This window comes from Mandrillus leucophaeus, unplaced genomic scaffold (genome assembly GCF_000951045.1).
Source record: "Mandrillus leucophaeus isolate KB7577 unplaced genomic scaffold, Mleu.le_1.0 Scaffold275, whole genome shotgun sequence".
Classification (NCBI taxonomy): Eukaryota; Metazoa; Chordata; class Mammalia; order Primates; family Cercopithecidae; genus Mandrillus; species Mandrillus leucophaeus.
This window is the reverse complement of record NW_012102865.1, coordinates 2760160-2787920: the sequence shown is the minus strand read 5'-3', so window position 1 is coordinate 2787920 and position 27761 is coordinate 2760160. Positions and strand designations below refer to the sequence as shown.

At 39.9% G+C, this 27761-nt stretch overlaps 1 long non-coding RNA gene across 1 annotated transcript; it reads left to right on the top strand.

Annotated features, from left to right (window-relative positions):
• The first annotated feature begins 13008 nt into the window (after positions 1-13008).
• Positions 13009-22004, top strand: LOC105543115. The gene is made up of 2 exons (XR_001006580.1): positions 13009-13337; positions 21657-22004. It is a non-coding gene; the product is annotated as an uncharacterized LOC105543115 (long non-coding RNA).
• Positions 22005-27761: the final 5757 nt, after the last annotated feature.

The following is a 27761-nucleotide window of genomic DNA, read 5'->3' as shown; positions in this document are numbered from 1 at the left end:
TGTCTGTAATCCCAGCACTTTGGGAGGCAGAGGTGGGAGCGTTCCTTGAACCCAGGAGTTGGAGACCAGCTGGGGCAACATAGAGAGACCGTCACTACAAAAAATGTAAAAATTAGCCATATGCCCGTGGTCCCAGCTACTCAGGAGGCTGAGTGGGGAGGATCACTTGAGCCCAGAAGGTAGAAGCTGCAGTGAGTTGTAATTATGCCTCTGCACTTTGGCCTGGGTGACAAAGTGAGACCCCTTCTCAAAAATCAATCAATCGATAATAAGCAAATTTAGTAAATGTTAAGGATGGCAATTCACATCAACAGGGAAGACAGAATATTTAATATATGCTATTGGGACAACTGGGTAGCCATTTGGAAAAACGGTAAAATAGAAACAAATTTTACAATGTACACCTGGAAAAAATTTTAAGGAATAAAAAATTAGGATTAAAAAAGGAAGCCACCTGGTGCAGTGGCTCACACTCATAATCCCAGCACTTTGGGAGCACGAGGTTGGTGGGACATTTGAGCTCAGGAGTTCAAGACCAGCCTGGGCAATAGAGTGAGACCCCATCTCTGGAACAAATTTTAAAAGTTAGCTAGGCATGGCCACACCTGTAGTCCCAGCTACTTTGGAGGTGGAGGTGGGAGGATTGCTTGGGCCAGGGGAGTCAAGGTTGCAATGAGCCATGATTGTGCCACTGTGACCCAGCAAGATCCTGTATCAAAAAAAAAAAAAAAAAGTCATCAACGTACTGAAAAAAAAAAAAAAAAAAAGGCAGACATTTCCAACTGTGAATCCATTATTGAGAAGCTATACAAAATGGATAAACTCAACTCTATAATCAAAACTTTTATGTAAAAACCAAACCAAAAAATAAAAAATAAACACCTATAAGCAAAAATGAAATTAAATGACAAACTGGAAAGGATATTGCACATTTATATTGCAGACAAAGAATATCTCTAAAATATAAAGTACATTTCAACAATAAGAAAAAAGCTATTTAAAGTAATAAATAAATGATAAAGAATAATTCACAAAAAAGGAAATATAAAAGGATCTTAACTATATGAAAAAGATGTATAATCTCACCCATAAGTGATACAGATTAAAACTACATTGAGTTGCTCATTTTTTCTGTTAAATGGATAAAAACTCAAAAGTTTGATAATACACTGTGTTGATTAAACTGTGGAAAAAGTCAACACTCCCACAATGCTAGTGGGGCTGTAACTTGGCATATTTACTAATGGAATGTAATTAGGCATCTACAAGAATAAAAACATTCATAATATACCTTTGGAATTAGCAATTCCAATTTCAAAATTTCATTCTACAGAAGTACTTGGGCATATGTCAAATAATATATGTCACAGTTATGTCATATAAAGCATAATTTGTAATTACATAAAATTGGAAACAACTCAAAATTCTATGCAGCTATAAAAGGAATACAGAGGCTATTTACAGACTGTTTTATAATTATCTTCCAGATATAGTAATAAATATGAAATAAAACAAGATGTAGAACAATCGGTATAGGATGCTGCCTGCCATTTGCGTAAAAAGGGCAGAAAAGTAACATTAGTATCTGCTTATATATTAACCGAGTTCATGTCTATTTCTCTCCCGCTCCCTATTTGTATTCCTGTCTCCCTCCCTCACCTCCAACTTCCTCCAGACACACACACTACATATGTACATACATACATACAAGGCACATGTATATATGTTTGCATATGTGCATGTTGTAGGAGCAGAAAGATATGATACATTTTCTCACCAATGATCAGGCTGACACTTCTACAACAAAAGACAGGTTAACAAAGAAAAAGCATAACAAGTTTATTAATCAAAGTTTTATATGACATGAGAGTCTTCAGAAATGAAAACCCAAAGACTCAGAGAAAACTGTTTCTTCTTGTGCTTAGTTTTGACGAAGCATGGACAGCAGTGTGGAAATGTGATTGCACAAAAGGGTAAGATTTAATGGTAGTAGACGGAGGCAGGAAACCCAGCCCAGCCTGTCTGTTCAGATTCTTCTTGACTTCTCCATGTAGCAATCCATCCTCCCGGGTATGGGACAGGACCTCTCAGGAATGAGGGTCTTCAAGAGAGAAGGGATAGAGTGACCTTCCTAGGTTTTATGGCTTGATTTGGAAGAGAGGGGTTCTAGTTTCTATGATCCGCCTTGGGCAAGAGAAATTCTGGTTACTGTAATTCAGTTTGGGGGAGGAAGAGGGGTGGAAGACAGGAGAGCAGCGGAGGGGCAGAGAGAACTTGGTTCTGAGGCCTTTCCAATGTCCTTCAGTTTAAAGTACTGAGCATGCCAAAGCACCATACTTTGGGGTATTGTGCTTTAAACTCTTGACAATCTACGTATATACATACATGCAGGCATATACACACACATACATTTAAAATCTCTAAGTAAATGGAATAAATGTTACCCTATTGGAAAGATGGTGTCAACTAAGGCAGCGTAAGACCAGGTGGAAAGGAGCCTGCTCACTGTATAGATTTTATAGGTGTTTCTAGCCAGGTGGATTCATTAATTTTTTTTTTTTTTTCCTGAGGCAGAGTTCCCTCTGTCGCCCAGGCTAGAGTGCGATCTCAGCTCACTGCAAGCTCCACCTCCCGGGTTCACGCCATTCTTCTGCCTCAGCCTCCCAAGTAGCTGGGACTACAGGCGCCCGCCACCACGCCCGGCTAATTTTTTGTATTTTTTTTTAGTAGAGACGGGGTTTCACCATGTTAGCCAGGATGGTCTCGATCTCCTGACCTCGTGATCTGCCTACCTTGGCCTCCCAAAATGCTGGGATTACAGGTGTGAGCCACCGCGCCCGGCCGGATTCATTAATATTTTTAAAGTAACGATTAAAAATTTTAAAAAACAGGAAGTGTGTCTAGTTGGCACATGCAACTGAGGCCACAATGAAGTCTGTTATGAGTTAACATTGAAAAACAGCCCATTAAAATCATAAATGCCTACATTTCTCCTGAAACATTCCTACACCTGATTGTTTAAATGGCCAGTAGGAGAAGCTGTGTGCCTAAAGCCTTTTCATTGAATATTTATCTGGGAAGCTCAGACTTGGAGTATATCAGGAACGGAACAGGCATATGATTTGGATGCAGCACCATTTAGTTAACATATTTATAATTTAGTAAAAGGGCTGACCTACTACCAAATGTGCTCAATTACTTTCTCAATTCAATCAGATGGAGTCGCATTGGTGGAACGGATCTTAAAATCTTTTTTTTTTTTTTTTTTTGGATAGGATCTGGCCACTCGTATTTAGAATATTCCCAGGGTACATTCTTTGAGATTTTTAAATTATGTATGAAATAGAAAGGAGCATAAATGCGACCCTGTCGGAAAGCAGCTTAGAATCTAGAAAGTTCTGGCAATGCAATTAATTGTTGTATTTGGTAAAAGCCTTCTGGAAACAGACTTTAGAGACCCTTATAATTTATAATTCAGGTAACCATTTCAAAGAATTCGCCCACACTACTAGATCCTATCATCTTTCTTTGTGAATTATTTATACACGAGTTTCTGTTTTCTAAGTCAACACAAAAATTCCATGTGAAAAAATGTGAATGCAGTAGGATGCCTGTGCAGGAGCCAACAGGATGCTTGACGTGGTTTTAAAATAAATTAGGGAAAGTCACCAGGAAGCAGGCAAGTCTTCTCCATTGCAGGAAGGATTTGAGTGATCTTTCTTAATTAGTAAATGTAGAGAGAATAAGCCTGATAGCGTGGGTGCAGGGCTCCGGAGCGTGAAAAACAGTTTTTATTATTCCAGCAAAGGTCTAGTGATTGAAGGAAACACAAGGTAACCAAAGCTGTCACTTGGGAGGAAATGGATCTATTTACATAAAGAATCTACAGCCTTCTGGGAAGGAGGATATCAACAGTCCAACTCTTTTCCCAGAACCTTGAAGTTAGGAAAATTCTGTCAGGGTCAACAGTCACCTGGAGGGGAGGTCAGTCTGGCTGGGGACCAGGGTCTAAGAAAGAATTTGGTGCTGCATCCAAATCATATGCCTGTTCCCTTCCTGATATACTCCAAGTCTGAGCTTCCCAGATAAAGGTGTAGGAAGTTGTTGTTGGGCGAGGGGGAAACACTGGTTTGCTGAGCACAGTGGGAAATTGATGCACAGGCCAGGCCCAGAATCTGGCCTCAGCAATTGTGTTTGGAAAACAAGCCCTAAGCCCGGGAGGTGCACCAAGAGAATTTTGTGGTACCATCAGTGTCTAATGGTGCCTGGAAAATCTGGTGTTTGCAAATAGGACCTACCTGGCTGGAGCGGGTCATTAAGAAGGAGGTTCTAGATTGCCTGCTAATAGGGCAATGGGAAACCAGAGAGGTGACCTGAACAAATACAAAGATGTAAGTATCTTCCCCTAGTTTAGGAAGCCACTTAATGTAGCAGTGCAAGCTTGAAAACATCGATGTTGGGTTTTTTACATCAGCTCACTCAGCTAGCTGCGCTTCTTCCTTTCTCAGGGATTGAGAAAGGGTCAAACTCCAGTGCCTTCAGGCATGAGGCTAGCAAAACAATTGTCATATAATAAGGAACTCTCCTGTTGCAGCTCAGAAAATGATACCCTCAAATATGCTGCTTTAAACCTCAAACCGAGAGCACCTAGAAAGCAGCAAATGCAGGTGAGGGCTTTCTCTGATCTTGCCTTATCTGACTGAGGGAAGTTCCCCCAGAAAAATAGCAACCACGAAAGATTAACTCACAGAAAGAGAATAATCGTGTGAAACCTCCTTCAGAGAAACTTGTACCACTGGCTACCACCTATTCTTCTGAGGGCTGCTGCCAAAGAGACTTAATCTGCATAAGACAGCCTTTCTCACTGTGCAGTTCCTCCTTTTGCCCCCAGAGCTTGTTGCCACCACCTCCAGGGCACCCCAGCTTCAATTCCTTTCCGTGTGGCGCAACAACTTTAGTCATCTGGTCTTTCTTTCACTCTTACATTTTGTGAGGCTTCTGTTCAGTTGCAAGTAATGAATTGTATGCTTTTTCTTCTGTCAATCTGTCTACTATAGTTTATTCCTGAGACCCAAATTATTGACCCTTAAGAGAGTACAAAGTTTAAAACTGGAGAGTGTACTTCTCTTCCAAGGAAATCTCAATTTAATGATGTTTTACAATCTGAGCTGATTAAGACAAAAAAAATTAATTTGTCTGAAGCTTGAATTCAGCCCCTCAGCTGTTAACTTCGATACTCTACAACCCCAATGTGGCTACAACCGGTTTTAAATTATTCAAATCTGTTTCTGGGAAGATAAAAACTGCCTTCCCATGGTCACTAAGGAAGAATTTTAAAGGATCTTATAAGGACCTGTAAACACTTTATTAAGCTATAAGTCAGCTCTAAGCTCTAGATCCTAAAGACCCCGAGAAGACTAAGACAAGTTCCCTCCTCAGTGAGCTCCTGGACACATATTCAACACTGCCAACCTCATTTGTTCAGTTTTCTGTCCCCTTGAATCATTAGAAATGCTTCCCCGAAACACTGTTGGATAAATCCAATTTTACCTTCTTTAAAGCCAGGTTTTACGTAATATTTATGAGACATTTTTACTGTAAGAATTAGAAGCCGTTGATACTGTTGTCCACTTTCCCATGGTGGGGTTAAACACGTTACCCCAAAGCTGAAGGAATTTAAGAAAATCATAGAAGTAGGACGGTCACTCTGATCTTGCCCTACCCTTTTTCTCTGGAGCAGGTCATAACACCCTCCCTATACCCGAAAGAGAGGAATATTCTTATGTCTGAAGACACAGGGACACAAAAAGAATCTGAGCAAATAGACTTTACTAAGTTTCCTTCCGTTGCTTACATTTAGTTTAAACCCTCTTTGTCCTATCATATTTCTCCATGACTCTCTACTCTTGATCAAACCTACTGTAAAAAGCACTCAGGTTTCATTGTTTCTTCAGGTCTTCATTTCCTTATGAAGGCTCCCATATCATGTAAAACTTTACTTGGTATGACTTTTCTCTTGTTAATGTTAGGGCTCAGAAAACAACACCCCAAAATGAGGGTCTCAACAGCAGCCTCAGAAGCAAAAGTTTTTCTCTGCCCTGCTATCTCTCAGTCCCATTTTCCCTGGAGACTAGCCATAGAAACTAGATTCCCTCTTCCCCACGGTGGGTCTTAGAAACCGGAACCTCTTCTCCCCAAAGTTAGTTACAAAGCCTCAAACGATTATTCTAATTTTCCCTCTGCCTTTCTGTGTAAAAACTGACCACGAAGAAGTTATCTGACCTACCTTGTTCGACTAAAGGTCGTAAGATCCCCCGTTCCAGAAAGGATCCTGCCCCATACCCGGAAGAAAGGAATGTGTGCTCAGAGAGGCTGAAAAGAATCTAGACAGACAGGACTCGCTGGGTTTCCTCACTCAGCCTATTTACATTAGATTCTATCCTTTTTGTCGAATCACATTTCTGTTTTTTTTTTTTTTTGAGACAAACTCTCACTCTGTCACCCAGGCTGGAGTGTAGTGGCACAATCTCAGCTCACTGCAACCTCCACCTCCCAGATTCAAGCAATCCTCCTGCCTCAGCCTCCTGAGTAGCTGGGATTATAGGCGCCCACCACTACACCCTGCTAATTTTTATATTTTTAGTAGAGACAGGATTTCACTATTTTGGCTAGCCTGGTCCCGAACTCCTTTTTTTTTTTTTTTTTTTTTAAGACAGAGTCTTGCTCTATCACCCAGGCTGGAGTGCAGTGGTGCAATCTCGGCTCACTGCAAGCTCTGCCTCCCGGATTCATGCCATTCTCCTGCCTCAGCCTCCACAGCGACTGGGACTACAGATGCACACTGCCTCGCCTGCCTTTTTTTTTTTTTTTTTGTATTTTTAGTAGAGACAGAGTTTCACCATGTTAGCTAGGATGGTCTCGATCTCCTGACCTCGTAATCCATCTGCCTCAGCCTCCCAAAGTGCTGGGAATACAGGCATGAGCCACCACCACGCCTGGCCCCTAACTCCTGACCTCAAGTGATCCACCCTCCTTGGACTCCCAAATTGCTGGGATTACAGGCATGAGCCACCACGCCTGGCCATCCAATCACATTTCTACATGGCTATCTAACTTTGTTAAATCTAAATATAAAAATGGACAATATCCTCTATCTTTGGCTCTTCATTCTGAAGACTCATGTATACACATTAAGTAAATTTGAAGCTGGGCGCAGTGGATCACACCTGTATTGCCACCACTTTTGGGAGACTGAAGCAGGAGGATCCCTTGAGCCCAGAAGTTCAAGACTAGCCTGGGCAGCGTAGGGAGACCCCATATCTAGAAAAAATATAAAAAATTAGTCAGGCATGGTCCCTGTGACCTGAGCTACTTGAGAGACTGAGGTGAGAGGATCACTGAAGCCCACGAGGTTGAGGCTGCAGTGAGCCAAGATCATGCTATTGCACTCCAACCTGGACAACAGAGCAAGACACTATCTTAAAATAAATAAATAAATAAACAAACAAACAAACAAATAAATAAATTTTTATTTTATTAATTAATCTGCCTCATGTCAGAGATTTTGAGCAAAAATTTAGGGGGCCAAGAGCCTTGGCTCCTATAGTTTGGTGTTATAAACGGGATCAGCAAACCTGCTGTGCTCTTCTAGAAGCTACAAAGACAACCCAAGAACCTGACAAGCCAGCAAAAGGATAAGAATTTTTCTACCAGTCAGACTCCCAACCGCTCTCTATATATAATCTGGTTGAGCAACCAATGAAAATTACCACTTGTCTCCTCTGCAAAGTTTTCATTAGTGAAAGAAAAACATTTGTATACATATGACTGGTCTTGATATAGTGACTCTGGTGTACCTTTTGGTACTTTGTGGTATGATTATTCATATTGTCTGAAATGACTTTTAATGACTTTTTTGGTTAGAAACATTGCTGATTCTTTCAATGTTTAGTTTTCCAGGGTAAAGAGAGCTTTTTTTCTTTTATTATACTTTTTTTTTCTTTTAAGCTATTTATAACTTATGACAAATTGGGTAAAATACACTTTTGCAAGCAAAATGAAAGCATTTTTCTTTCTCTCTACCATATTTCTCCAGAATTGGAAACAATTTGTGAGTATTCTTAATTTATGGCAATATAGTTATTTGCATAAATTCAATAAGAATCTGTTTTCTTTTGTAACAGGATACAATTGGAAACACTGGTTATTTTACCAAGGCTTTGACTGGAGTGGCATGTGACCAGACTGCTTTGAGGAATTGAAGTGAATTAATAAAAAGCCCCTTCAAAACACTAGCACGTACCTTGTCTAAGCAATTTCTTTACAAAGTTTCTGACCTGTGGTAAGTAAAGAATGTCAATTTCTTGACAGATCCATGAAGCTCAAGTTATTCTGGGAACTCAAGAAGAGAAGAATTTACCCAATTTACAGATAAATTCTCAGCTTGGCTAGCCTAGAGAGTCTTTTAAAAGTCTAATTTGAGATTTCTTATTTTAAAAGTCCCAGCAAAGTCAATTTAAAGGAGCCTATATAGTGAATCACTATTCTTGCTGCACTCTATGCAAATCATCAGGCCAAGTTTAATAAGAGTAAAACGTGTTTTGCAAATAAATTGGTTGTATTATGTACAACCTTGGTAAAAATGGGGAACCAGAGAGAGAGAAATTACGCTTCAGAAAAAAGCTATATAGTACAGTTATTATTAAGTTATAGCCTCATCTATTACTTTTGAGTTTTTATTGTTTATCTACAATTTGGATTCAATCCTGAACTCTCCTGTAGCTACAAGTCTATAACTAATGTATCCCATTTTTCCCCATATGTCTGACTTGGAATCACTGAAATTAAAACTGCTTTTTTCCTAAAGCCCCAAAAGCTGAAGCTAGACAACTTGATATAAATCTTAAGAGAAATCACTATAGCAACTAAATATATGAACAGTCTTCATGTTTGTTGATGTATTGACTTTGCAGAAAGTTTCCTGGAATATCTCATGTAAACTGCAAACCAGATTGCCACTATCTTCTCTGACTTCATCTGAACATGCTTCAAGCTCGACATCTAAAAATCCTCTCAACCGTCAACAGTCAACTGACCACTGGACTAAAAAACTGAGTTTATAGTTTGTTCTAACCATTAACTTTGGTTTTTCTTTGATATACATAGAAGTGCCTCTTACTGAATATCCAATTGCTCAAATCACATAGAGGACTGGCATTGGGGGAAGCCCATCGACAACAGCACTGCTTGATTCAACTGTTAACTATTTAACTGGACTGGCCTAGTCTCTGGGTTGAAAAACTGGTTTAATGGCCTCTAAGACAATCCAGCAACTCTATTTCTGGACTATGAAACTTCTAGGGGAAATTTCACAATGGGGAATGTTGTGGATCAGAAAACAACAGCCCAAAATGAAGGCCTCAGAAGCAGCCTCAAAGCAAGTTTTTCTCTGCCCTTCTCCTGCCCTGCTATCTCTCAGTTCCATTCTTTCCCAAGGCTCACTATAGAAACTAGAATCCTTCTTCCTTCCGGTGGGTCTTACAACCAGAACCCTTCTCCCCCAAATTAGTCATAAAACGTAAAACTATTATTCTAATATTCCCTCCACCTTTCTATGTAAAACTAGCCATAAAGAAACTATCTGACCTACCTTGTTTGACTGTAGGTCATAAGATCCCATTCCAGAGAGGGTCCTTCCCCATACTGAGAAGAAAGGAATGCTTGCTTAGAGAGGCTGAGAAGAATCTATTCAGGGCTTGCTGGGTTTCCCACTCTGTCTCTTAACATTAGAGTCTACTCTTTTTGTTCAATCCTGTTTCTATATGGCTGTCCATACTTTGTTAAACTTAAGCATAAAAATGGACAATTTCTTCTGTATCTTTTGGTCTTCATTCTGAAAGCTCTCATGTATACATGTTAATAAATTTGTATGCCTTTTCTTTTATTAATCAATCTGCCTTATGTTGGTAATTTTCGGCAAATCTTTTTGGGACCAAGGGCCTTATAGGGGCCTCACCCATGAACCTAAGATGAGTAGAAAAAGAGATATTTTCTTCCCCTCCACCTACCCACACCTTACTCTGTTTGTCCCTTCTGTCACTTAAGCCTTTAGACACCCACACATGCCAGCTTAGCTCTCTGTGTCTTCAGAACTATGCACCCAGAAGAGTTTCTGGGACATGGTGTGTTTTTCATGCACTCCATAATTTGAACTGAGTTCTGCTGGCCTGGAATTCTGATTACCCTTCCTGGCCTTTTTCTGTGTAAGTCTCTTGATATACACTGGAATCTCTGAACATTAAATCCAGACCTACTTTCCTGGATTCCGAATCTTGCCTTCTCTCTAGCTTGGCATGATATTTTGACTTTGATTTCCTTTCTGTAAGCACGTTGCCCCTCCCGTCCTTTTCTCTTCTGTGAGCAGATGTTTCTGTACTAAGAAGTAATTTCTTGTCTGCACTCTCAGCTCCTCCCATTCCCTCCCTGCCCTGCTTCTTCTCAGTTTGTTCCATCTTCTTGCTACTCATAATTTTCCTGATACTTTTGAAGGTACCTTTCCATAGAGCTGCTTTTATTAAGTGAAGAAATTGTAAGTGTAAAGGTAGAATAGTAAAAGACATGAATCATGTACTGAAACTTCATCTTTTAGAGAAAATGTAATCCTCATAATTCTTTTAAAAGGATAAGGCATCAATTGGAAGATTTTGGCTGCAGAATAAAAATCCTCCCTATACCTAGCTTGTTCTCCCCACTCTGTTCCTCCATTTTAGTCCCCAAATGACCAGTTTTTCCTTTCATCAAAGAAAAAATATCCATATAATTATATGGTTATATGATAGACCATTTTCAGTCACTTGTTCACTTAATTCTTACCAAAGAAGTTTCTCTCTATTTCCTCTAACAATTTATTTCTTGTATGATTTCCACTTTGAGTATCTCATTTTAATTAATGAAATTCATATTCATTCCTGAAGTCACAGGACCTCCCCAACCACCTGTACCTTCTGTTTCATATCCAATTACTTCTTACTAAATTCCCAAAGAGCATAGTGATTTAGGCTCAATAGACAACATTTCCTTTAAAAATAAATTTTTAAGCATAGATAACCTGAAAAAGCATTGAATATTTCTAAATCTGCTTTCCAAATGTATGTGTTTTAGAGATGGGAGTGGTAAAAGGGAAAGGTCAAACTCAACATTATTCTCAGTCATCTTGATTCTGCATTTGTCACATGATTATCCATTGGCAAAATTCTAGAATTCCAACACCTTTGTAAACATGGGACAGGGCTACTCAAATACCAGTTGACCAAACCTTGTGTTTTACTTTTGAGTTGATTGCTATACTATTTTGCAAACTCAGAAAATGATGCCCCAAAGTATGGCACTTTGGTATGCTGAGTACTTTGAACTAAAGAAAATGGAAAGACCTCAGAAGCAGCGTGGAATCAAAATCTCTCTGATCTTCTCCTGTCTCCCAACCCTCTTTCGGCTCCAAAGCAAGTAATAGAAACCAGAATTCCTCTTTCCTTTTTTTATTTTTTTATTTTAAAAATATATATTTAAATAGGGAAAGGATCTCACCATGTTGCTCAGGCTGGTTCTGAACTATTGACCTCAAGTGATCCTCCCACCTTAGCCTCCAAAAGTGTTGGGATTACAGGCATGAGCCATCACACCAACCCCAGGATTTCTCTTACTTAAGGTGTCATAGAAACTAGAACCTCTCTTCAAAGCAAACCATAAAACCTAGAAAGGTTACTCTCTGCCTTCTCCCTTCTGCCTTGAAGACCCTCATTCCAGAGGAGTTCTGCCCCATACAGTGGGGTTCAGGGGAAATGCTACCCAGCGACATCTAGAAGAATATGAACAGATAGACCTTGGTCTATTACCACTAGATTGTACTATTTTTGTTCAATCACATTTCTACATGGCTGTCCATTCTTCATCAAACCTAAGCATAAAAGTAAGCCATTTTCCCCGGCTCATTGAGTCATCATTTCTGAAGTGTCCTGTGTCACATAAAACTTTGGTTAAATAAAGTTGTTATGCTTTTCTCTTGTTAACCTGTTTTTGTTATAGGAGTGTTGATTGTTACTCTTATAATTGATTTAAAAAAAAAAAGGTATCACATCTTTCTTCCCCTACACTACTCATACAATAGTAGTTTTGCTTGTTTCAAAACTGATACATTTCTTAAAATCATAATCCATTTTGTTACTAAATTAATATATATACTACATAAATATGAATAGTGCTGGAGGCCCAGGCAATTCCAGTTTTTCACAAATTACCATCCACCCTTCCTAAGTCAGTGTTGAATAGACTTTCCACGCAACTATTATTGTGTGATGATTTCGTTCTAAGGCAGAGGAAAAAAACCATTCAACCCTCCACACAGATGAATAAGGTGGTTTACCATGTGAATTCCTAAAGGAAAATACATTCAGAGTTCCAGTTCATGCTGTATCTAGAATGTCCATAAGCCCAGAGTTACGAAACTCAACTCCGCTCTAGCATCAAGAAGAGAGGGGTGACAAGACCAGTTAGCGCCAGCAGTGACACCAGGAAAGGGAGAGGTGGCAGGCATGTGTGAAGGGTATGAACAACCACAGGATTTTGTCAGCTGGATCAACAGAATAAGAAAGTCCCCAACATCTGGGAGGGAGGGGAGCACCATGACAGCAGCAACAGGAAAGTGCACATAAGAGATGTGTTAAATCAAACTAAATTTAAGCTTTAAAAGTCTCCATATGAGCCCTACAAGACAACCTGTGACTTAACTTAGTAGGGAAACAAACTGAAAATCTGACTTAGGAATTTGCCTTTGTAACAAATAGCTGAGTCTCGGCCAATCACGCCAGCCAAGCTTCAGTCAATGACAAGTGGCCAGCTATTCAAACCCGGTTCAACAGGCAAATACCAAGCTTTAACTAGCTGAGCTGTCTGCACACCTCCTTCCATCTTCTGTTCTTCAGTGACCTTGTTTTTTGTCCGTAAACATTAACCAGCCATGTGGCAGCCTCAGAAGTCTTTCAGAACCTGTTCTGGTTCTGAGGATTGCCCGACGCACAGAGTTCTTTGCTCGATTAAACGCTGTTACCTTTAATTTGTCTAAAGGTTTTCTTTTTACAGATGTTTATAAGATAGATGTTCATAAGCAAGAGAATGTAACTCTATTTGCCTTTAAATACTTGTTATGAAGAACTTATATTTGGAAAGTTCTAAGAAAGCTGCAATCACTTACTGTTGCCGGAAACTGCCTTGTGGCCTGGCATCCTGGGAATTTGCTTGGTTTTTGGTGGCTGCCATCCAAAACTGGGAACCACAAGTCAAAGGTAAATATAAGCTAAAATTACATTACTTCCCTTCCTTGTTTATGCATTTCTGCTGAATGGGGACATTTTAGCAGTAATATTGCATTTGTTAGGAGGATAGACTGTCACAGAAAGTCAATCATAGCTATAATAAAAACACAGAAACATTCTTATGCGTTTTTCCACAATTCACTATGTCAGTTGGGATAAAACTCAGACTCCTAGTTACATAACACTATAAATAGGTGTAATTGCACTTCATCTCTAAATGTGAGTAGATATACATGGAGATGACAGAAATGTGTTAGTTATATTCAATAGCTTCCAAAGAACAACATCTAGATTTCTAGCTCCAAAAGGAAATTTTTCAAGATTAAACTTAAAACCAGTTTTATAACTTAAAATGAAAAATATTCCTCTGGAAATAGTCAAGGGAAAATACATGTTTTCAAAGGGGAGAGACTCATAATCAAACATATCAACATTCACGAAAATGGAAGCCAAAGGAATAGAAATGTTAAGTGTAGACACATTGGAGTCTTCAACATAAGAGTCAAGTGTTTAGAAGAAACCTTTATCACATCTAAATCAGAGATTCTAAATCTTTTCAAAATTTCTATCAAAACTGATAATTGTACTTTTCTCTTCATGTATAATTCATCATTCTGGAAGCAGGCAACCCTTCTCACAGTTGTTACAATTAACTGCATTTGGATATCAATTTAAGAATATAACTACTGGCCGAGCACTGGTGACTCATGCCCATAATCCCAGCACTTTGGGAGGCCGAGGCGGGTGGATCATGAGGTCAAGAGATTGAGACCATCCTGGCCAACATTGTGAAAAGCTGTCTCTACTAAAAAGACAAAAATTAGCTGTGCGTGGTGGTGCACACCTGTAATCCCAGCTACTCGGGAGGCTGAGGCAGGAGAAACGGTTGAACCCAGGAGGTGGAGGTTGCAGTGAGCCGAGATCATGCCACTGCACTCCAGCGTGGGTGACAGTATGAGACTTTGTCTCAAAAAAAGAAAAAAAAAAAAAAGAATGTAACTACTTATGCTACTTATGCAGACATGTAACAAAATCAAGGTTGTTGGTTACAGCTAGTCATTTTTCTGTGAGTAATCCCAGGCATGCTTAATTCTCTATGTAAGTATCATAACTTGTTAAACTACAACACCCAGTGCCTTCTACTATGGGCCCTCGCTTAGGGTAGATAAAAGGAATAGAGAAAATTAAATTCTGACTATACTATCAAAAAGAAACTGCTACATTTTCCTACAGGTTGCAGCTATTTTTAGTACAATATAGAGCAGTCATCAATATGTGTATAGTAAAAGAAAACTTGTGCACTAAGAAGAAAAACCAGGGCAAACGCAGTGGCTCACACCTGTAGTCCCAGCACTTTGGGAGGCTGAGATGGGAGGATCACTTGATCCCAGGAGTTCAAGGATAGTAAGACCTAGTCTCTACAAAGCATTAAAAATTAGCTGGGCCTGATGGTGTACACCTATAGTACTAGCTATTCAGGAAGCTGAAGTAAGAGAATCGCTTCAAGAGTTGGAGGCTTCGGTGAGCCATGATCACACCACTGCACTCCAGCCTGGACAACAGAAAGAGACCCTGTCTCAGAAACAACAAAACAACAGATAATAGATCCTTCTACTATTTACTTGCCATATTTTGTAACTCAAGTGAATCTTCCGTTCCTCTGTAATGTGGTTCATGAGAGGTTCTAGGATGTGTACATCTTTGAAATGGTTAAGAAATTTATTTATAAACTATTTAACAAGGAGTTAAATACCAAGGGAAATACAAGCCCATGAATAATCACAAAAAAGGATGATTTACTAAAGGGAAAGTTAGAGTTCTATGGACACACAGTGGAGAAAACCAACCTAAATTAGTAGAAGAGGAGGTCAGGAAGATTTTCCTGGGGATTGAATGAGACCATAGCATCCTAAAAGAGGAAAAGGAGCGGGATTTGGAGAATGTTGACTGAAGGCCTTGAGAAGAGAAAGCAAAACCAGGGAATCCTCCAGGGACTAAAAGGAGTGACTGCAGCGTCAATGATGGAGAGAGATGGGAAGGACAAGGAGGGAAAGCAGGTGGAGAGATGGCAAATAAGGACAGCAGGAGGGAATGCAACGAGATCTGACCAGGGAAATAAGGGTGAACCAGATCGAGCAGGGCTCCATCTATTATCAGCAATTTGCTCCAGAATTTTGACTGCCCTCAAGGAAAGAAAAATGAAGCCAATGAAAAGCTTAAAGCATGTAGAACTGATACAAAGAGAATTATGTCTCAGTAATATCACTCTAGCTTTGTTGGAGATTATGAATTAGTCCAGGAGAAAAGCAGTAGTGGCTTGTACCAGACCCTGCCAATAGAGATAGAAAGAAATGGATGGAATAGACATGCATTTAAGAAGGGTCAGCAGAGTGTGGTGAAGACTGGGCTGTGAGGCTGAAGGAAGAGAGAGCTGGGCAGGGGGATTATTGAGAAGTAGAGAAATAATGGTCAGTAAAAAGATACATGGTCAGAGGAAAGCCAAGTGTAGAGAAAGGAGTGTGTGGACAAAGATTAAGTTGAAATACACCAAGCGCCCTCTGAGATGGTGTCTTTGGAGGCCAGGACAAGATTTGCAGAGCCAGACCTTAAAAGAAAGACAGATACTGAGAGCTACCCACAGACTGGATTTGAGCATTTAGCTGAAAGAGCTCTTGAAAGAATGGACCCCAAAATTTAATCAAAATTAAGCTCTCTTCAGTCATAGTTTTCTCAATTTCGATTTTTTTTCTTAAGTATAGGAAAGAGAGAGTGTGTGTGTGTGTGTGTGTTCTGATGGGAATTTTGCATAATCAAGACCTCAGATAGCCAGAAATAATTAAAATTTTTTGAAATTTTTTTGAAAGTCTAATGCCTTTCAAAATGATTATCTTTGTTTGAAATAGTAAAAACAAAATTGGTAGCAGGCCTTTTCCCAGATCTTGCTCACCTTGAAAAGTAAATAAAGAAAGAAGTAGGTTAATTCCTGTCCCAATCAAAATACTGCTTTCTCCTTTTTGTATCTGGGGAGTCAAACTATAGGTCAGCATCCAAGAAAAGATTTTAGTCTCCCTGTTCATCTAGACTTTTCCTTAAGATTCTAAATTCACCAAGTCCCATCTCTTTTCTCATCTATAATTCACATTTGCTTTTGTAATAGTCCTCTGTTCCTCTTTCCCTCTCTCTCTTCCTTGTTACCTCCCTCCCTCACTCTGAAAAAAATATAACAATGACAGTAAAACCATCCCAATGTGTTGAGGATTTGCTGATCAGTTCACTGTGGTATGAAGCTGTCAATGGACAGTTTTTCTAAAATACACTCTTTTCTGTTCAACTGGACTAGACACTGGTCTATCTGTCATCAAGTTCCAGACTCACAACCCTGTGCTTTTTAGACATCTTTCTGGAATGAATGCGACAAAGAAGCAGTAGAGAGCAACTCAGTCTTCTCCAGAGGTATCAGGACAAAGACAGGAGGCTGAATGCATTGTCGTGATTCTCAAAGGTACCTCATAGAGCTTCAGTAAGCAATTCTGCTCTATGACAGGAGTATGCTAACTAGAACAGCAGTCAGAGTCGATAAGGCAATCAAATTGAAAAAGGAGGTTTTTTTCTCTCTCACACACACACTGCGTTTTTATTCTGAATTACCCTTTTCATTAAAAATAAAATCCTCCCCCCGTATGGGTTGGATCTGTGTCCCCGTCTAAATCTCATGTTGAAATGTAACCTCCAATGCTGGAGGTGGGGCCTGGTGGGCGGTGATTAGTTCGTGGGGGCAGTCTCTCATGGTTCATCGCCATCCCCCTTGGAGCTGTCATTGCGATAGTGAGATCTGCTTGTTTAAAAGTGTGTGGCACCTCCCTCCTCTCTCTCTTCCTCCTGCTCTGGCCATGTGAAATGCTGGCTCCCCTTTTGCTTTCTGCCATGACAGGAATCTTCCTGAGGCCTCCCCAGAAGCAAAAGCTGCCATGCTTCCTGGACTGGTCTGCAGAACCATGAGCCAATTAAACCTCTTTTCTTTATAAATTACCCAGCCTCAGGTATTTCTTTACAGCAATGTGAAAACAGACTAATACACCTCCCCCCACCTCGATCACCCCAATCTAATCATGAAAACACAAACTCAAACAGAGGAACCTTCTACCAAATACCTGGCCAGTACTCCCTGAATTTGTCATGATCATGACAAATAAAGAAAGACTGAGAAAGTATTCGGAACAGAACAGACTAAAAGACATGGCAACAAACGCAATACTATCTCCTGCATGGGATCCTGGAAGAGAAAAAGGACATTTCATGGAAAAACTAGTGAAATCCAAATAACCTAAGCAGCAGTAAAGTACCAATGCTGGTTTTTAGTTCTGACAAATCTGTCATGAGAATGTAAATGGTTAACATCAGAGAAACTGATTGAGGGGTATACAGAAACTCAGTACTTATTTTGCTAATTCTCTGTTAATCTTAGCTTATTCCAAAATAAAAAGTTTATGTAAAAAATAGGAAATAAAACCTTCATCTTATTTTCTCCCCTCTGGTAGCTGCAATACTAAAATATAAAATAACATTTTATATGATGCAATATATTCATCTCTGATCTATATTATTTTATCTAATACTCAGAGCTGCGACACGTGTTACCAGGCTTGATTTATCGCCCTTATTTTACATGCGAGGAAATGGAAGCTTTGAGAGGTGGTGACTTGCCAATATTTCACTGTGTTGGTTAGGGCACAAGATAAGCTATTTTTACAAGAAGATCTCGAAAATGCAATAGCTCAAAAAAAATTATTCCTTATTTTTCTCTCCTAAAACAGTGAAAAGATGTCATGAAATTGAGGGCCCAGGCTCCTATCTTGCGGTTCCCTTGGGTTTGCCCGTGTCATTAGGTAAAATGGACCCACCACATCTGCACGCCAGCCCAGAGGGAAGGGGAAAGAAGGTTAGGAAGCAGCGTCTTATTAAGGACATTGCACACAATTGCCCACATAATTTTAATTTGCAACCCATTAACCAAACTTAGCCTCATGGCTACTCCTAACCTAAAGAAGACGGAAATGTAGTCTAGCTGTGGGGCTACAACTCAAGAAGTAAGAGAGAGATAATTATGGGGACAAGTAACCAAATCTACCACATTTCCAGGCACTTTAGAAGTAGAAGCGGGCTTTTAATCAAGACCTTCTGATTTCAAGTTTGATGCTATTCCTCTTGTCTGTTGAATATACATTTGCACTCTATTCATCTACATATAAAAGTAAAACAAACAGTAAATGCAGGTAATTTTCTATTTTACTTAATATCTTTTTATAACTAAATTTGCCACTTAATAAAAACATTGAATTATTAATCATTTCTTTTTGGGTCACATCCCTCTGATGTTCACGTATTTTGTGACATCAATTTAAATATGTAAATACCTTCTAGAACGCATATCTAATGTAGCACTGGCTTTAACATTTCTCTTAAAGCTAGAGAAAGACTAAGGTACTAGGCAGAAAGCCAAAGAAGCCAACACAGCACAGCTGCTCTGTGCTCTGTTGGCTTCTTTTGTCAATTTCTCTGTGACCATAGAAAAACTATTTATCTGATCTTTTCAAGATTCAATCCAGGTTTTGTAGGAACTAAAGATAATATGTGATTTAGAGACTCTTTTTAAGAAAAATACCCAATTATTAATCTAAAATTAAGTATGAAGGGAAATACTTATATGATAAATAAAATCAGAGCAATTAAAAAAATTAAATACAGAAAACTAGCTGGGTGTGGCCAGGCATGGTGGCTCACACTTGTAATCCCAGCACTTTGGGAGGCCGAGGCAGGCAGATCACAAGGTCAGGAGATTGAGACCATCCTGGCTAACACAGTGAAACCCTGTCTCTACTAAAAATACAAAAAAATTAGCCTGGCATGGTGGCCGCACCTGTAGTCCCAGCTACTCGGGAGGCTGAGGCAGGAGAATGGCGGGAACCCGGAGGCGGAGCTTGCAGGGACCCGAGATCGCACCACTGCACTGCAGCCTGGGTGACAGAGCAAGACTCCCTCTCAAAAACAAAAACAAACAAACAAACAAAAAATTAGCCGGATGTGACGGTAATGGGTCTATGGTCCCAGCTACTCAGGAGGCTGAGGTGGGAAATCACTTGAGCCCCCAAGATCAAGACTGCAGTGAGCCAAGATCATGCCACTGCACTCCAGCCTGGGTGTCAGAGTGAGACCCTGTCTCAAGATAGATAGATAGATAGATAGATAGATAGATAGATAGATAGATAGATAGATAGATAGATATTTTAAAATAAAAAATTTAGAAGTTGATAAAAGCCGCAAATACCAAAAAACTCTGAAATATAAGATGTTTTTATTCTGCCTGACATATAATACTTTTCTCCCTACATTGTTTGCTACCTACTCATTGATATCTTTATATGGTGACAGTTTTGTAATATTTTCTAAAAGGTGTTTAAAATTAGTTTTAACATGACTGACTAAAATTGCTTTTCTAATATTATAGTTGGGATTTATTTTTAAAAAGTAACTTCACATTTAGGTGTACTTGTATTACTACGACTCATTTTACTTTATAAACACAAAAATTATGGTAAATTCTGTTTTGTCGGATCCCCATCAAAAAAAAGAAAAAGAGGGTACTTATCATTACAATGTGCTGCAAAAGAGAAGCTCCACTTTGATGAGGCTTCAAAAACAAGTGAATTCTTTGCTTGCAATTTTGCACATTTGATGACTGGAAAAATTTTCCCCAAATTAGTTTCTAATGCCTTCCATTCCAAGCTTTTTTTCTCTTCTGCTAACAGAACCAGACTCCATGAGACACATCTGGGAATTACTCCCACCTCAGAACAACTAGCCACAACTTAACCATACATGGAAGTGACCAGAAGCCCCCAAATATATTCTGCTCTGTCCAAATGCATCCCCAACTCAACTTTCCCCAGCCAATTGCCAAAAATGCCCAACGTCACCGAGCATGAGATGAACCATGATGAAGGGGAAGTCAGAAAAGAAAGAGACTGCACCAGTCTGAAGACTGTAGTTCCTCTCGTGAAGTTTACAAAAATATGTGATGATCTAATCACATTCTTAGGACCCCTCCCAGAGTCTTAGCTGGATCCTGTGCTACTGAAAACAGCATGGTACTGACACAAAAATAGACACATTGACCAATGGAACACGACAGAGAGCACAGAAATAAACCCACGCATTTATAGTCAACTGATTTTCAACAGAGGTGCCAAGAACACCCATGGAAAAAGGATAGTCTCTTCAATAAATGGTGTTGGGGAAACTGGATATTCATGTGCAGAAGAATGAAACTGGACCCTTGTCTTACACCACATACAAAAATCAACTCAGAATGGATTAAAGACTTAAACATAAGACGTGAAGCTATAAAGCTACTAGAAGGAAACAGAGGGGAAAAGCTCCATCACATTGATCTGGGCAATGATTTCTTGGAAACACAGAAGCAACAAAAGCAGAAACAAACAAATAGGATTGCATCAAATTTACAAGCTTAAGCTTTTTTTTCCTTTTTTTTACATATGCAAAAAGGATAATATTGGCCTATCTTATGGAAAGGCTCCAGTGGGGTACACATAAGTAAACAGTTTGAAAATGAAATACTCTTGGGAAAATCGGTACAGGTCGACTTGCCACCTCCCAAACCTATCATCCCAGTAAATGTAAACGTAAGTAACTTTCTGGTTTATCACACTATCTGTGCTCTTTTCTTTTTATCCCCACTTTTTTTTTTTTTTTTTTTTTTTTTTTTTTTTTTTGAGACAGTCTTGCTCTGTCGCCCAGGCTGGAATGCAGTGGTGTGATCTCGGCTCACTGCAACCTCTGCCTCCCGGGTTCAAGCGATTCTCTTGCCTCAGCCTCCTGAATAGCTGGGATTACAGGCACGCACCACCACCACCAGGCTAATTTTTGTATTTTTATTAGAGACAGGGTTTCACCATGTTGGCCAGGAAGGTCTTGATCTCCTGACCTTGTGATCCGCCCGACTTGGCCCCAAAGTGCTGGGATTAAAGGCGCGAGCCGCCGTGCCTGGCCTTTATCCCCACTTTTATGTAGAATCCTGTGATCTCCTTCCTCCCACCTGGCTTATATTTTTTCTTTTTATTTTCTGCTTTTCCTCTTCCCTCTTTTTTCCACTCTCCCGCCCCTCTCCTCCCACCCAATCTCCAATTCCTGTTGTTTGTGTCCACTTATGTGCTAGCAGAGCTGCTCCCTTGGCCTTTTCTAAGCTGCTTTTCATACCTTTAAAACCTCCAGAGGCTGGGAAACGCCATCCATCCAGAAGAGAAATGTAGCCACGTGATGCCTCACTCACCAGATGGGATTTCAGGGTGACCCTGTCTGATTACCAGCCTCGACTTATGAAATGCAGCCAATGATGAAATTCATGGCAGGCAAATTCCCTGTTCAAGGTGGGGCAACAGCATGATGGATGGGCCAGCAGTGATGGACAGCTCCTCTGAATTTTGGTTCCTGGGTTTCCTCCAGCAAGGACTGAGTTGTTCCAGAGATAACACTCTACCAGGGGCTGGGCTCTGGGCTGAATGCTTGCTTAGGGATAACACCCTCATTACTCAGTAAAGCAAATTATTATTGACAATGTAAGATTTTAATTCATTTTGGTAATGTTTAAATTAAGCAGACAGCCTGGCATATGGATCAAGATTCCTAGAACTGTAAAAGATTCTCTCTTCCAAAGTATTAGTGAAACACAGAATTAAAGTAAAATGAAAGATGTATATATAGGATTTATATATAGAAGCTTCTTAATCCTATTTGTCATCTGTTCTTTTTGGGAAATAACTATGACAACTCACTATAATCTTAATCCTGCATAGTCGTTTGGTTTATATTTTAATACAGGACCCTATTTTAGTATTAGGAAATGAATTAGAAATCTAAATATGAAAAAAGTTGGGTGACTTTAATACACCTAATAACATTATCTCATTAATCCTCATATTGTTTCTGAAAGATGTATGCAATGTATTTTATCTCCATTTTACAGAATGTGAAACCAAGATATCCCAAAGCGTTTTAACATAATTAAGGTCACATAGTGGCTCAGTGATACAGTCAGAAATAGAAGCTAGTTTTTCTAACAAGAAGGTCACTGAAAATTAATCAGAAACACAGCAGGTCCACTTTTTCTCTGATGGCTAGAAAATTCGTCTGAAGTTGAATACTGATTTGGGAAGGAATAAAGTCTTCACGGCTGGTGACTTATCATCTTTAGAAGATTTTCAGTCCAAAAACCTGTAACACAACTTGTAATCCTCACTTAGATTCGGTACATTACAGCAAAGATAGCTAAAAAAAAAAAAAAAAAAGCCTATAAAGAAAATCTTATTCTTCCCCACCTATCTCATTTATAAAATTCAGAGAGTCATTCCTATGAAAAACAGAATCCATAGATTCCAATAAAAAAAAATACGTAGCTAGCTGGGTATGGTGGCATGCACCTACAGCTCCAGCTACTTGGGAGGCTGGGGTGGGAGGATCTCTTGAGCCCAGAAGTTCAAGCCTGCAATGAACTATGATCACACCACTGCACTCCAGCCTAGGAAACAGAGCAAGACCCCATCAAAGAAAAAACAAAGGAACAAAGGAAGGAAGGACAGAAAGGAGGAAAGGAAGGAAGGAAGGAAGGAAGGAAGGAAGGAAGGAAGGAAGGAAGGAAGGAGGGAGGGAGGGAGGGAGGGAGGGAAGGAGGGAGGGAAGGAAGGAAGGAAGGAAAGAAGGCAGGCAGGCAGGCAAGAAGTTCTAATTCATAGTTCCAGACTCGGGAACTTCTAAGAAGACAGTTTTGGAAATAGGACTCAATTACATCCTAGGGCTTCTGTTCCTGGTTCTGGAGCTGACATCATCAAGGATGAATAATAATAAAGGCCACATCTACATAAACAGGTTATGGCAAAAATCATTCAGTTATCCTCAGTGCTTGGCTTAGCCAGATGACCAGGTAATTAATGCATAATCATTGACTGTAAAGGGGAAGGGTATGCAAATAATTAATGATACTCATGTGTGTCATTCTCACTGTGCCCCAACTTAACTCCACCTGGAGACAATCCTAATATTCCTGGAGTATTTCAGGATTTTTCCACCACTTAAATGTTTTTTCAACTAGGAGATTTCTTCCACCTTCCTTCAACAAAAATAATTTCTCTGGCTGGGTGTGGTGGCTCATGCCTGTAATCCCAGCTCTTTAGGAGGCCAAGGTGGGCGGATCACTTGAGGTCAGGAGTTTGAGACCAGCCTGGCCAACATGATGAAACCTTGTCTCTACTAAAAATACAAAAATTAGCTGGGTGTGATGGCACACACCTATAATCCCAGCTACTCAGGAGGGTGAGACAGGAGAATCACTTGAACCCAGGAGGCGGAGGTTGCAGTGGGCCGAGATTGCACCACTGCATTCCAGCCTGGGCAAAAGAGTAAGACTCCATCTCAAAAAAAAAAAAAGGAATTTCTCATATTTATAAATACCAATGTCATACATTTGCAACTGCCATCACATTGTTTTGATTGAACAGATAACCACCAGTTCAATGCTTTTCCAATTTTATTGAGTATAATGATCGCCAAGGGTATATGTTAAACACAGATTCTCAGGCCCCCAGTGATTCTGATTCCAATAGAAGGATGGGACTCACCATTAAACAAGACCCAGGCATGACCTTATTCTACAGATAAAGATATTAAGGCTCCAAACAGTTTCTCACCCAAGGCAACCGATTCATCCATTTAGTCAGTCACGCAGCCATTCAACAAAAACTGATTATGAGTATACATGCTCCAGTGCTATTGGTTTGCACGGAACTGGAGCTTGGCATGATCCCCAGCCCATTGCTATTTCTACTTTGTCTGCTGCCATATGTTATCGAACTTCAAAACAACATGCAAGACTGGCAGGGGGTGGACTTAAGAAAGGTTTTATGGAGCAGGTAATATTTGGAGTCAACTTTAAAGGGTGGATAAAATTTCAGCCAGCACAATGTAACAGGGAACTGGGCCAGGAAAGATATTGACAATGGTACAAGGGCTTGTGTTCAGAACCGCAGATTGCACCCAGAAGACCAAATAAGTGAATCAACTATAGCACAGCGGTGATACAGCTCAGGGTTCCCCACTCAGCATGTTTCAGAAGGATACATGTATCTCCTAAGCAGTTCTCGCTGCCACCTTTAAGTTGGTTGGAATTCCCATTGGGAACAGGAGAATCCTAACAGCAGTAGCTTGAGCCCTCCCTGGCCAGGTACCCTCGTGTCTCCAGTGTCAGCTCCAGGATTTCCAGGGGCAAGGACTCCTTCCTCACTAACAACTTACTGATGCAGAAGGATAGGGAATGAGATGGGAAAAGCTGCATGAAAAACCAAACAAGCAGTATAAATATGACCCGAAAAGTCCTCAGGATGCTGGTGTCTCTTGATCATCTCTCATCAAAATGTGTAAGCATCGAGTTATTTCTCAGGGCTCTTTGGTTTTCAGCATGGGTTGCCTACAAAAATCACCTAAGGAGCTTTTTAAAAAACACTGATGCCCTGGCACCCTCACAGAACAACCAACTCAGAAGCTCTAGGGTGGAGTCCAGGCATCAGTACATGTTAAAGCTCACCTGGTGGTTCTAATATGTATCCAGGATTATGAAGCATTGACTTCAAAAGGCTGAGCTTGAAGACCACAAATGCAGTATAAATGTGCTGGAGCCAATGAACTGAGATGCAGGTAGCTTTGAATAGAGTAATTTCAACCTGCTACAAGGAGGCTTAGGAAGAAAGGCCTAAGTAATCCCAAGGGAAGGGTGCCAGTATGAGCCAACCAACGTGGCACCTAGCGTTCTTATCTCTGTAGGACCAACATGTGCCTGGCTAGATTAACTGATTTTTTTTTTCTTTTTTTGAGACGGAGTCTCGCTCTGTCGCCCAGGTTGGAGTGCAGTGGCGCCATCTCGGCTCACTGCAAGCTCTGCCTCCTGGGTTCACACCATTCTCCTGCCTCAGCCTCCCGAGTATCTGGGACTACAGGCACCAACCACCACGCCTGGCTAATTTTTTATATTTTTAGTAGAGACGGGGTTTCACCGTGTTAACCAGGATGGTCTCAATCTCCTGACCTCGGGATCCACCTGTCTCGGCCTCCCAAAGTGCTGGGATTACAGGCGTGAGCCACCGTGCCCGGCCGAATTGATTTTAACAGTAAATAAATAAGTAAACAAAATCTATCATACCAACTTTTCAAATAAGGAAACTGAGTCACGCAAAGGTAAAATTACCCAAGGCTCTTGCTCAAAAATAAGCATGAACATTTACTAAATTGAATTGACTTTGATACATGCAATAGAACATATTTGAATTATAGGACATTACCATTTTTGTAGGTCAAAATTGTTGCATACAGGGAATTCCATGTGGCTTATCCTAATACATTTCCATCCCATCTTGTCTTTACATGTGTTTCTTACTCAACTGTTGCTGCTCAGATGTTTATGCAGGAAGCATAACTGAGTCTTTTCTTTCTGTTGCTCTGGAATCTTTTTCCAGATAACCAAACCAAAATGTTCTATATTAAAATAGCAACTTTTCTTTCTATGTGTTTCAATCAGTTCTGCCGGACAAAGAGTTTAAGTCAGAAGAGGCTGGGTAAAAAGTGACCCTCCTTGACAACTAAATTAGACTAACGAGGCTTTATAGGACTCAACCTTAGCAGGAAGAGCTGAGGTTGACTAACCAGCCTCCAAGTTTCTGTGAGAACAAGGACAGATCTTGCAGCAAAGTAACAGAAAAAAAGTCTGTAACCTTAATCTCTAACTTCTTTAATAAAAGCAGGATCCAAGAGTAAATTTTCTCCCCTTAGAATGTTTGTGAATCAGAGTATCCTGAAGGAAACTCTGCTGGCTCTCCCATCAGTTCAATAAGTAAGCTATGCTAAGAAGAGTTTAATTTGATTGTTGTCTAATTAGCACCAGACTGCATTGAATGGTACCATTTTTTACTGTCCCACCAGAGTGCTTTGAGTAAGTTCCATGACACCAAGGCTGTCTTTGTTTTATTCAGCTCCTCATAACCAATGACTGGCATTGTACCCTATATGAGATAGAGGTCAATAAATACTCTGGAAAGGGTAAATATTGTTATTAAAGTAGGAGTTGATGTAGTCATAGTACGAACAATTGCTGGTTTTCTAATCCCAACTTAACAAAAACTGGCTATGTGATTGTGAACAAGTCATTTAAATTCTCTGTGCCTCCTTTTACCTAATGAGTAAAAGAGGGGATTGGAATCAAATCCCTCTTCATCTCTACAATTCTAATGCACATAAGAAAGTGTGATTGAGTTACTCTTGTGAACAGTGTAGTTAACATTTCTGTTCTATTTCCCTGTGTGTTCATTCATCTTCTCCATACTTACCTAAAAGCACACCAGGGAAGGGCAGGGAATGCAGAATTAGGAAGCAAATTACAAAGAATTCTCAGGATTCTGCTTGAAGTATCTTTACTTCTTTGACTAAGTGAGATTTTACAATAGCAAGGCTCATAGGAACAAAGCTTCTGTATGCACAAGTTATGTTCTCTTTGTGCATTGTCTGAGTTCATTTAGGAATAATTTCTCAGTCCTATTGCCTTCCACAAGGTCTACATCATGTTCATTGCAATTTAGTATAAATTCTATTGTCTCTTTGTAAAAACAATAGCAATTTTTCATTGAAAAGTAGTTTCTCCCCAGTGGAAGGAGATTGGATAATAGCATCTTCTTAGCAAGGTCAGACTTTTGGAGCTTTGCTTCAAATGAATAAACTTATTGTCTCCAAGAATTGAAAATCTAACCCTCTGTCCTTGTGGAGAGATACAGCTCCCAAAGGGTAAATGGCCTAAGCCCTAGGATTGCACTGTGTTCTGAAAGGAGGGAAGGAGGCCCCAAACACCACAGCTTTTAACCCTCTATTCCTTTCTATAAGGTTATATATAAGTTGGATCAAAAGGACTATAACCCAAGGGAAAGGGAAAAGAGGGGAGAAAACACAAAGAAGGGTACCTGGCACTCTCCGTATCTACTCATCTAACAGAAAAAAAAGGCTGCCAACTCCAAACATACATCTTTATATATGTCCAGGCAGATAACAGAAAGAGAACTTAGCCTCTTAGTTTCTCAGCAAAGTTTGAACTACATATATAAATTGGCAATACATTTTGGGACACTTAGTTGTAGCACTTATTAAACAATTATGAGGAACATACCACCACGTTGGGAGGCCAAGGCAGGTGGATCGCTTGAGTTCAGGAGATCAAGATCAGCCTGGGAAACATGGTGAAATGCTGTCTCTACAAAAAATACAAAAATTAGCCACACGTAGTTGTGCGTG